The sequence below is a fragment of the Chiloscyllium plagiosum genome, chromosome 44 (assembly GCF_004010195.1).
Source record: "Chiloscyllium plagiosum isolate BGI_BamShark_2017 chromosome 44, ASM401019v2, whole genome shotgun sequence".
Lineage (NCBI taxonomy): Eukaryota > Metazoa > Chordata > Chondrichthyes > Orectolobiformes > Hemiscylliidae > Chiloscyllium > Chiloscyllium plagiosum.
The window spans coordinates 5,299,730-5,311,512 of record NC_057753.1 but is presented as its reverse complement, the minus strand read 5'-3'; the positions used below and the strand labels follow the sequence as shown (position 1 = coordinate 5,311,512).

The window sequence follows — 11,783 nt, the reverse complement described above, 5'->3', positions numbered from 1 at the left end:
TTTACCTGTGAACATCTGCCTCCAATCAGCTTTTGAAAGTTCTTGCCTAATATCGTCAAAATTGGCCTTTCTCCAATTTAGAACTTCAACTTTTAGATCTGGTCTATCCTTTTCCATCACTATTTTAAAACAAATAGAATTATGGTCGCTGGCCCCAAAGTGCTCCCCCACTGACACCTCAGTCACCTGCCCTGCCTTATTTCGCAAGAGTAGGTCAAGTTTTGCACCTTCTCTAGTAGGTACATCCACATACTGAATCAGAAAATCGTCTTGTACACACTTAAGAAATTCCTCTCCTTCTAAACCTTTAACACTATGGCAGTCCAACATGGATCCAGAATTGATCGAGGGACAGTAAACAAAGAGTAGTGGTTAATGGGTGTGTTTGTTTTAAGCTGGGGGAAGGTTTGTAGTCGAGTTCCTGAGAGGTCGGCATTGGCAGTTATATTGTACTTTTCCTGTTTATTATCTTGTCATGAACTGGTTTAAAACCAACTTTTGCATGTACCGATAATGATTTGGTGACTGTTTTAAAAACACAGCCTAATAAAGACAGCTGCTACAACCATGTGACGGGACAAAGCAGTCGCCTTCCAGAAACCTGTTCAGAAGTCAGTGGGCTGCAGAATCATGTACTTCCTGATGGGACTGGAGAATTAAAATATTATGTTATCAACTGCTACAGAGACAGGATTCAAATGAGTGTAAGTTGCCCCTATCCTGTGAAAAGATATAAATTTCCTCACGTAATCTTTGAGATGGGCAGTTTTTTTTTTCGTATTTTTAAGTCTGCAATGCAAGCCTCTGTCTTGAGGGAAATGTTCACTCCAATGCCCGCCAAGGAGATGTGGTCACGTAACTCCCATCACTGGGAACTCATGGTTTTGAGGTGCCAGTGTTGGACTGGGATGGACAAAGTCTTTTTTTTTAAAAAAATCGCACAACACCAGATTATAGTCCAGGCAGGTTTGTTTGAAAATGAACAGTTGGTACTGTAACCTGGTGTTTATGCGATTTTTAAACGTTTGGAGCTCAGTTGTTTTGAAATATTTGTCAGTCGCAGTGTCAATGTTACTTTATACACCATCTACTGACCAGCTCAGAACCCCTATTTCCAGGCCAAAAAGTGAAGCCTGTCCTGTAAAAGGCAGCCAGAAACCATGTGTTTATGTTCTCTGCATGTTATCATGAAATTTCAGCAATATTCTTCCACCTCTGAAGGAATTTTACAGATAGGAAACATCCATAATTTCTAAACTGCCAGCTGGACAATGAATGAGACCCCTCAAAGGAATTCCAGGCTGCTAACTCGTTTTGGACTCCATCTTAAATGCAAAGACTTTGGTAAATTGGTACCCCATGGCTGTTTTACAACTTGGGTTATTGCTAACTGAATAATCTGTTTCATTTTATTTGTATCTCTCCTTGCATACTTGTGTGTCTTCCCTTCCAAGCATTTCCCCCACCCCACACCACCCCACCCCCACATCGAATAGTGTTGCATTAAACTTCCGTCTGCTGTGATGTCGCTGCCGTCCATACAGAGTCAAGCAAAAGGAGTACGAAAATATGCCAAGGCTATTTAAAACAGGGGGAGAGAGAAAATCTGTTTCTGGATGGGTTGTGAAAATATGGAGGGAGATTAGTTTTTAAAACTCTCAATCCATCTGTGACACCTGCAAATGTAGCTTTTTTTCAGAAGTCATCATAAGACATAGGAGCAGAACGGTACGGTGGCACAGTGATTAGCACAGCGCCAGAGACCTGGGTTCAATTCCCGCCTTCAGGCGACTGTGTGGAGTTTGCACATTCTCCCCGTGTCAGTGTGGGTTCCCTCCGGGTGCTCAGGTTTCTTCCCACAGTCCAAAGATGTGCAGGTTAGATGAATTGGCCATGCTAAATTGCCAGTAGTGTTAGGTGAAGGGGTAAATGTAGGGGAATGGGTGTGGGTGGGTTGCGCTTCGGCGGGTCGGTGTGGACTTGTTGGGCTGAAGGGCCTGTTTCCACACTGTAAGTAATCTAATCTAACCTAATCTAAATTAGGCCATTCAGCCCATTGAATCCACTCTGCCATTCAATCATGGCTGATATGTTCCTCAACCCCATTCTCCCTGTAACCCTTGATCCCCTATCTATCTCAGTCTTAAATATACTCAATGACCTGGCCTCCACAGCTTTCTGTGGCAATGAATTCCAGATTCTCTCACTCTGGCTGAAGAAGTTTCTCCTTATTTCCGTTCAAAAAGGTTTTCCCTTTACTCCAAGACTATGCCCTCTGGTCCTTGTCTCTCCTACCAACTGGAACACCTACCGTTCCAAGCCATTCAGTATTCTGTATGTTTCAATTAGATCCCTCCCTCATCTTCTAAATTTCATCAAGTATTAACGCAGAGTCTTCAAACATCCCTCATAGTAAGCTTTTCATTCCTGGGACCATTCTTCATGACTGTCCTTTGAACATGCTCCAGGGCCAGTAAATCCTTCCTGAGATATGGGGCCCAAAACTGCACACAATACTCCAAATATGGTCTGACTAGGAAAAATTGTCAGTCTGGGAATAGAACATTTCTTGGTTTGACTTTGCTGAACACCTAGCCAAGCGTTTTGAGTGCAGCTGCAACCCAGGCATCTGCCTGATCATGTGAGAAATTGTGAATTCTTTAAGGCAGAGTCAGAGTGTGGTGCTGGAAAAGCACAGCCGGGCAGGCAGCATCGAGGAGCAGGAGAGTCGGCGTTTTGAGCATAAGCGCTTCCTGATGAAGAGCTTATGCTCGCAATGTCAACTCTCCTGCTCGTTGGATGCTGCCTGGCCGCCTGTGCTTTTCCAGCACCACACTCTTCAACTCCAATCTCCTGCATCCGCAGTCCTCACTTTCTCCTAATTCTTTAAGGCAGTCTAATATTTATTTGGAGGTAGTTTTTCCAAGGGCATTATATTAAAAAAAATTACCTCAGAATTAATTAGTCATATAAAGAAAAATCAAATGAAATTACTACTACTTCACAAAATACTGTATGATTTGTGTTGTATTTCGTAGGAAGAAAGACTACTGGCTAAATGGTGAATTTCAGAAGCTTTCTGATTGAAGAATCATCTTTGAAATTTAATTTTCTGGCCAGAGTGGATGTCCAAATATTATTTTAACATATGGATGAATCTTTTAATTCTGGAATGATATAATTCACTCATCTTAAAAGCTTGTTGTGTGAGAAGATGCAGCGACAATACCAGAGTAACTGCCTTTAACATCAAGGCTACATTTAACTGAATGCAGCATCCGGTCAGTAACCTCAGCTCAGGAATTCTCAGCTCTTTTGTCCATATTTGCACTAAGGGTATCACACTGGCAGGAGCTGACTGGCCTTGGTGGAAACACAACTGAATGTTCAGTGAGCAAGTTATTGCTAAATCCTTCACCGGTCTGTCAATGTCACACTTTTCCTGCTGACCAGAATTAGATCAATGAGGCTGTACTAATTTAAAAACCCGACAGAACTGCAGATGCTGTAAATCAGAAATGGAAACAGAAGTTGCTGGAGAAGCTCAACAGGTCTGGCAGCATCTGGGCAGAGAAATCAAAGTTAATGCTTCGGGTCCTGTGATCCTTCCTCATCTGATTTCTCTCCGCAGATGCTGCCGGACCTGCTGTGCTTTTCCAGCAATTCCTGTTTTTGTCAAGGAAGCCTGAATGAGCTTTGTGGGGATTAGGATGAAAACACTCCACTTGTTAGAGTGCTCTCTAATACAAAGGAAGACCCTTATGGGTGCTCGAGTTCAATCACTGCAGGAGTTCCTCAGGATTGTGCCTTTGGTCCAACTAACTGCAGTTGACTCAGCAATGCTTTTCCCTCGCTCATTATATTCCCCAATGATTGTACGATATTCAGCACCAGAAGTAGTCCGTATCCATGTGAAGCTAAATGAGACTCAATTCAATCTTGACTGAAAACCGGCAAGTGGTATTCATCCACACCATGGCCAGGCAATAACCATCTCCAGAAAACAAGATTCTAACCATAGGAGGTAGGAACACAAATTGGCCAGTCAGCCATTCAAGCCTGGTAGAAGGGGAGGACTTATACACACAGCAGCTTTCACCTGAGAAAAGAAATATTTGGCTGTTTTTGATTTCTATCCTGAGTGACAGTAGGAAGTTTGGAAACTTCTTTGACAGATGGTTGGAATAAACATTACAATAGGAGTAGGCACAGGCCATTCATCTCCTCAAGCCTCTCCAGCTTTTTTGAAAGATCATGGCTAATCTGCCCCAGGCCTCTACTGCCTTTTGTGACAACTCCTCATTGCTTCAACAGCCTGATATTTCAAAAATCTATATACATCCTGTTTAATTACTTTCAGTAATGTAACCTCTCTAGTTCTGTGGGGTAGAGAATTCCAGAATTCAGTACCCTCACAGGAAAATTTCCTTCCCTTCTCAGTTTTAGGTGAGAGTCCCTTTATTCTGTGGAAGTGTATCCATGTTTCATAGATCTCCAGGAGTGGGATTATCTCAACATCTATCCCGTCAACCCCCACCTCTTAGAAACTTGTATGCTTCAATAAGATCAGCCCATTGTTGTTAACACTAATTAATAAAAGCCTAGAAAAAACATAGAAAATGCTAGAGCAACTCAACAAGTGTGAAAGCATCTTAAGAGATAAAGAGTTAGTATTTTGAGTCTGGTAGGACATTTCTTCAGAACTGAGACCTAACCTCTTTAGCCATTCTCGATAAGTCAGCCCCTTCATCCTCGGAACCATCCCAGCTTTTGAACTATTTCTAATGCCAGTATATCACTTTTTTAAAAATAACTGTATACAGTACTGCAGGTATAGTCTCAGCAACACCTTGTACAGTTGAAGGAAAACTTTTCTATTTTTAAACTCACATCAACTCGCGATAAAGACCCAAATTTTATTTGCCTTCTTAATTACTTGCTGCACCTGCATGATAATTTGTTCTGTGTTCCATACACAAGACCCCTCCATGTGCTCTTCTTTTGGAGTTTCCATATAAATAACAGCCTGCCTTTTGATTCTTCCTACTACTGAGCATGACCATACACTTTGCTGCAAGAAAATGCATCTGCCATGTTTTTGCCCACCAATGTTTATACCTTTGCAGATTGCTCATGTCCTCCTCACAATACGGGTACAGGAGAATTAACACAGAACAAACTGTATTCAGCGCTTCTGCATTTCTGATAGTGATGGACTTTGGAAGCTCCATTGTAGGGGCTGAGATGGGGGTGGATTTATGTACAGCGAACTCTACTGAATTTCTGTCCCGGACGGAGATGGATTATCTGTTGGAAATACCTTTTATTGGACGTTAGGGGAAACGTTTTCAGGCAGAAACCTCAAACCGAACATCGCCATCATCACATGCCATCCTGACTTGGAACTCTATCAACCATTCCTTCATTGTCGCTAGGTGAAATCCTGGAACTCCCAACTTAACAGCACTGTAGGAGTCCCGACATAGAGTGATGGTCACTAAATGTCAGTCTCGCTGGTGTCACCCACATCCTGTGAAAGTTTAAAACAAATCTGCACTCCAAACAGAACAGGTGGTTAAGTCGGCACATAATTTACTTGCCTCTATTTGTCGAGGCATTGAATACAAGAGCAGGGAGGTTGTGGTGGAGCTTTATATGACATTACTCAAGCCACAGCTGGAGTACTGTGTGCGATTCTGGTCACTGCATCGTAGAAGGATTGTGACTACTCTGGAGAGGGTACAGAGGAGACTCACTGGGATGTTCCGAGGATGGAGAAGCTTAACTGCGAACAGAGGCAGAGTATGTTCCGGTGTTCTCTTTGAAGGAGAAAAGGTTGAGGGAGGACCTGATTGAGATCTACAAAATTATGAGAGGCAGACATAGGAATGACAGGAAGAACTTTTCCTCATTAGTAACAGGATCAATAACAAGGGAGCATAGATGTAAGAGACAGGGCAGTAGCATTAGAGGGTATTTAAGAATAAATTGTTTCAGCCAGAGAGTGGTAGGTATCTGCGGAGAGACGGGAACCATCACAACAAGTTAAAAATATTTTGATGACTGACCACGCACCAAGTGCTGGGAAAAGCGATTAGAATAGATAGGTAGTTGATGACTGACTCGGACACAATGACCCAAAGGGTCTCTTCCTGTGCTGCATCACTCGATGACTCTCTTGAATCCTTCACATCCTTCTTAAAGGCAGGCCCCCAGAACCAGACACGATGTTCCAGCTGAGACCAAACTGCAGTGTCATGCAAACTGAAACATAGCCTGAATACTGAGGCAGCCCTGGACAAATTGAAATGGAAAACCAAACGTGGGGAATTGCACAGTAGATCACTCATGACGAGAAAGTCAAATGAATGGTCACTATTTCGGGTGGGACTTCTTTAGAATGAACATTTGCCAGCCCCTACCTCCATGTGCACTGAATATTCCATCGACCACTCAGCCATTGTATCCCTGCATGCACTGACATTCAGTCTTGTCTGATTTTAGGGAGAACATGTGCGCTTCGATATAATGCAAATATATTAGCTAAGATTACTTAATATCTCTTAAGTACTTCAGATATATTTAAAGAAAATTATTAACTTAAAACTACTTTAGATATGTTAAAACAAGTGAGTCTCGCGTCCTTCTGCTTATCAAGAATCCTGGTGATGGCTGGCACTTCAAAATCGATCTCAATTTCCAGGGCACCCAGTCTGATGGTGAAGTCCAATGGACTGGGAAAAGTCCCCAATATTAATAAGGTACTGGACTTGATGTTATGTGCTGAATTGCCTTAATGCTTGGCAGTCACAAACATGTCAAAACCAAGTCTCTGGGTCACGGCAAAATGGCCTGTTCTCACGCTGAGGCCACTCTCTTGCAAAATGAAAGCCTGTTCTCACAAATTTCTCCACTCTCCGTCTGCTTATTGCCATGTCCAATTTAACCCTAATGATCTGGCTTGGAGGTATCGTTTTGGGATCTATACCCGACATCCCAACCTTTGCAAGCTAATTATACATGTGACAAAGTTTATAAGCCATTATACCAGTAAATAAAACAAGAAGCAAACAGTCTGAGGGTGGCTCAGTGGTTAGCACTGCTGCCTCACAGCACCAGGGTCCCAGTTTCAATTCCAGCCTCGGGCGACTGTCTGTGTGGAGTTTGCACATTCTCCTTGTGGTTGTGTGAGTTTCCTCCAGATGCTCCGGTTTTCTCCCACAGTCCAAAGATGTGCAGGTTAGGGTGGATTGCCCACAGTGTTGGGTGCATTAGTCAGAGGGAAATGGTCTGGGTGGGTTGCTCTTCAGAGGATCGGTGTGGACTTGTTGGGCCAAGGGCCTGTTTCCACACTGTAGGGAATCGAATCTAATCTAAAAAAAATACGCTGGTGCCAATAAAAGCTGCTGAAGCATTGGTGACCACCCGTTAAATACATCCCACTAATTACATATGGTAAGAATTCCTAAATTGTCCACTTTATGAATTAATTGATCACTGCTGTAAGTGATGGCAGATTCTCGCTGCAATACATCATGGTACACTGCTATCAAACGACAGTGAAGCGTGTTTATAATGTGCAAGGAACACCTGTAGTTTATCAAACGTCCTATATAGAGGTGCCTAGAGTCGTAGAGCATGGAAACAGACCTTTCAAGCCAACTCGTCCACGCTGACCAAGTTTCTCAAACTAAACTAGTCCTGCTTGCTTGTGTTTAGCCCATATCCCTCTCAACCTTTCCTATTCACGTACCTGTCCATGTGTCTTTGAAATGTTGTAACTGTAGTGCAGCAGTTCACAGTTACCAGCTGCTGTTCTTTAACTCTGTATGTTTATTTCCAACAGTATCATGGAGAACATAACTTTTGTCACTATAAAGGTTGATGAGTGGATGATTTTCTATCTCTCTCTCTCTCATCATTAAGATATACTGTATGAATACTAGTTACACATCTGTGGACAGGACCAGTTGTGTGAATGGCTGTATCACTGACAGTAATTTCCTTCATGTGCAGGTAGCCCTGCTAGACTACAATCTACATGGTTCGAAGGCAGGGGTGTGGAAGAGGCACACTAGGCCTTCAGGCTATTCACAACCACCCACCTGTGGGTTTGATTGTTATCATCCAGCCATTTCCCATAAATACAGGTTCCCACAACATACCTCCCAACAGATGGGGCGATAAACTTGCACCATATTTATCACTGTTTACTATTTAAAGTCAAAATAGTAGCATGTCATACTATGGGGTTACAATTAGATTTTAATGCATCACTTCTAAGCATTAAGTTAGCATGTGTGAGACTAAATAACCGTTTTCAACAGCACAGAAATTTGGATAGCAACGAGGTTGTTAGTTCATGTGTCAAATCCCTCTAACAAATTGCACTATGTTCAAATGACTTCTGCATTAAGATCCGCCTAAGTGTGAGGCCCTAGATAGGCTATCAGCAAACCTCCAAACCATGTTGGTCAGAGACCAATCTGCTAAATCTCTATGTGCTAATGGCTTGGTCCATACAGCAGCTAATTTGATAGTTGCCCAACTTTAACAATCCCATTTCGCAAAGTTGCAATATCATTAGAATTTAATGCACCTGTCTCTGTCCCTGCTCCATCTAGAATGAAACAGAGTACATTGCTTCTACCACACCTCTGTAATGTTAATAGGACAGCAATAGAAGGGTAATTTTTTTTTTCCATTAGTTATTTCCACTGTCACAGTCAAAACCATATTTTGTTTTGCCACTGGAATATATCCATCATACAAGTGAAGATGGGGTATCTATATGTTTTGGATGGGCCCTTCCACTCAGTCCACTGTAAGCTCACACACCAGAATCCATGTCCCATATCTCTCTAACATCTTGACATAAGATGCTAGCTTTGGCTGGCACGGTGGCTGTGGTTAGTGATACTGCTTCATAGGGCCAGGGACCCGGGTTTGTTTCCAACCTCGGACGACTGTCTGTGTGGAGTTTGCACATCCTTCTCCCAGTGTTTGCGTGGGTTTCCTCTGGGTGCTTCGGTTTCCTCCCACAGTCCAAAGATGTGCAGGTTAGGGTGAATTGGCTGGCCTAAACAGCCCATAATATTCAAGGTGCATTAGTCAGGGGTAAATGTAGGATAATATGGCAGGGGAATGGGTCTGGGTGGGTTACTCTTCAGAGGGTCAGTATGGATCTGTTTCCACACTGCAGGGATTCTATGGAATATTAGCCATCATCATTTAAAAGCAAGATATTACACCAATTTTCATGTGAGCTACTGTTAGACAAGACCTCCTTTAGACACTGCCTTCTGATAGTCTTATTTCAGGGCAACAGTGAGGTGTAGTTATTGCCATCTAATGTTGCACAGTAATCGAGGGGTACGGTGCGATTCCACGTCATACAGTCATGATGTGGAGGTGCCATAAATTCTGTGCCCTATGACTTTACTCCACTAGCTACCTCATGAAGGAACAGTGCTATGAAAGCGTGTCCTTCCAGATGAACCTGTGGGACTATAACCTGGTGTCGTGTGTGATTTTTAACTATGTCACAGAGTAACAGTAGTTGTTTTTTAGTGAACAGTAGCCATGTGGGATAAAGATGACTAAGCTCCTGTTCCCTGGAGATGGGAGTACGTGGGTTGTTACACGTGCATGTAATGTTCAACAAGGTACTCTCTTCACCCAGTGAACAATGAAAATTATTTTGCCTACAGTTATTATTATGACGACTCCATCCTCGAGACCGTATCCTGTGGTGAGATTGTGCAGGTGATGGTAGATCTCGTGTCATTCAAGGCAGGAGAAAACACAGGCACTGCAGCAGTTACCACGTCATCAGTTTGCTGCAACAGAAGGGAGTTTTGTTGTTAGTTTAATATCCGATTCACCATACCATATTCATGCTTACCCCACCTTTGTTTTTTCTTCTCTCCCCCCCCCCCCCACCCCATCAGGGATATCTTTACCCTGTAATAATATCCGATAAATATCTCCCTGTCCCCAGGTATGACTGGCTGGCTGGGATAGTGGATCCAATACCTTGTACCCATTACAGACAGACAACTCGTGGGTGGCACGGTGGCCCAGTGGTTAGCACTGCTGCCTCACAGCGCCAGAGACCCGGGTTCAATTCCCGCCTCAGGTGACTGACTGTGTGGAGTTTGCACGTTCTCCCCTTGTCTGCGTGGGTTTCCTCCGGATGCTCCAGTTTCCTCCCACAGTCCAAAGATGTGCAGGTCAGGTGAATTGGCCATGCTAAATTGCCTGTAGGTAAGGGGTAAATGTAGGGGTATGGGTGGGTTGCTGGTCGGTGTGGACTTGTTGGGCTGAAGGGCCTGTTTCCACACTGTAATGTAATCTAAATCTAATCTAATGTAAACTCTGTCATCCGCTTATGGTCATCTGGGTATCACTCGTCATTGTACCCAGGTTGGGAGCGGTTGTCTAGATCGCATTCTACCTGGGGGTAAGACTCACAACCCACCCTGAGCGTCTACGAGGGTGTCAACAGTTTGCCTCACAAGTCCATTGATATGTTCCAATAACCCTGCAGCGTGTGGGTAACAGGAACTGTGCTACACCCACTGGATCCCATTATCACATACTGCGCTGTTCACGCTGCAGAACATGGCCCATTGTCAGTTTGTATTTCCACTGGCTCCCCCATATGGTAAGATCAGGAAATGCAATCCTTTTACTGTCCTGGCTCAGGTTCCTTTCACACAGGGGTGTATGATTACCAGGTTACCGATTTGGTACTCAGCCTGGTCAAAATATGTCGAAAGGTTTGTTGCAAGGACAACGGTCCAGTATAGCCCAATTGCAAGATCTAACCACTCTTCAAGTGGAACTGTTCATCTTTTGGCAAGTTTTGAATTGCTCCACGACTTCCTGAGTGATGGCATGCCTCAGTGGGATCCTTTGCGCTGCAGCCCATTGTTTGGTACCTGATACTCAAACTTCCAGACTTGGTACGCACCCACATGTCAAACTGTCGGAGCTCTTCTTCTGCAGTTAGCCACGCGGTGCGCATCCTTTGTAAGGCTATCAACTGTTCTAATTATGTGTAGTTAGTTCAGAGGTGTGTTTGGTCATCGACGCGGTACACAGTGATATGAGTGTCGTTGAGCGTCTTGCCAGATCTCCTCCCATAGCTGTTGCCCTCATTAGGCTTTTCCCTATCATCCAATGGTGACATCCAAACCACTAAAGCATTGGCAACAGCCTGGGGAATGCGGGAAAACGTGCACCACCCTTGGTTCCGCTTCGAGGGCAACAACTACAGCTGCTCCTACCACCATCTGACTGAAGCCAACCACAACTTCCTTTTCTATTACTGTCTGCGTCTTTGGGTTAAACACGACGGCTTTCCAGTGCTACGGACCGGACCAGACCCCCTCAATAAGAGCATAGCCGAGACCCTGACTTGTCTTATTTTGAAGGTAGATGGGAAGTGCGTGTTCCAGATGTGATGCAACCACCCGACAAGAAGGAAAACACCGTTTATTTCAACACTATAGTTAAAATACAAACAAAAGAAAGAGGAATTTAGAATACTTTGGAAAGGGCGCAGAGGAGATTTACTAGGATGTTGCCTGGTATGGAGCGAAGGTCTTACGAGGAAAGGCTGAGGGACTTGAGGCTGTTTTCGTTGGAGAGAAGAAGGTTGAGAGGTGACTTAATAGAGACATACAAGATAATCAGAGGGTTAGATGGGGTGGACAGGGAGAGCCTTTTTCCAAGTATGGTGACAGTGAGCACAAGGGGGCATAGCTTTAAATTGAGGG

At 43.8% G+C, this 11,783-nt stretch overlaps 1 protein-coding gene across 1 annotated transcript in view; it reads right to left on the bottom strand.

Annotated features, from left to right (window-relative positions):
• Nucleotides 1-8,704: 8,704 nt before the first annotated feature.
• Nucleotides 8,705-11,783, bottom strand: part of LOC122543502 (zinc finger protein 208-like) — a 53,345-nt gene continuing 50,266 nt past the window's right edge. The window contains exon 3 of the mRNA XM_043682258.1: nucleotides 8,705-9,839. The gene's annotated coding sequence lies outside the window, so the exon portion shown is untranslated. The remainder of the gene's footprint in view (nucleotides 9,840-11,783) is intronic.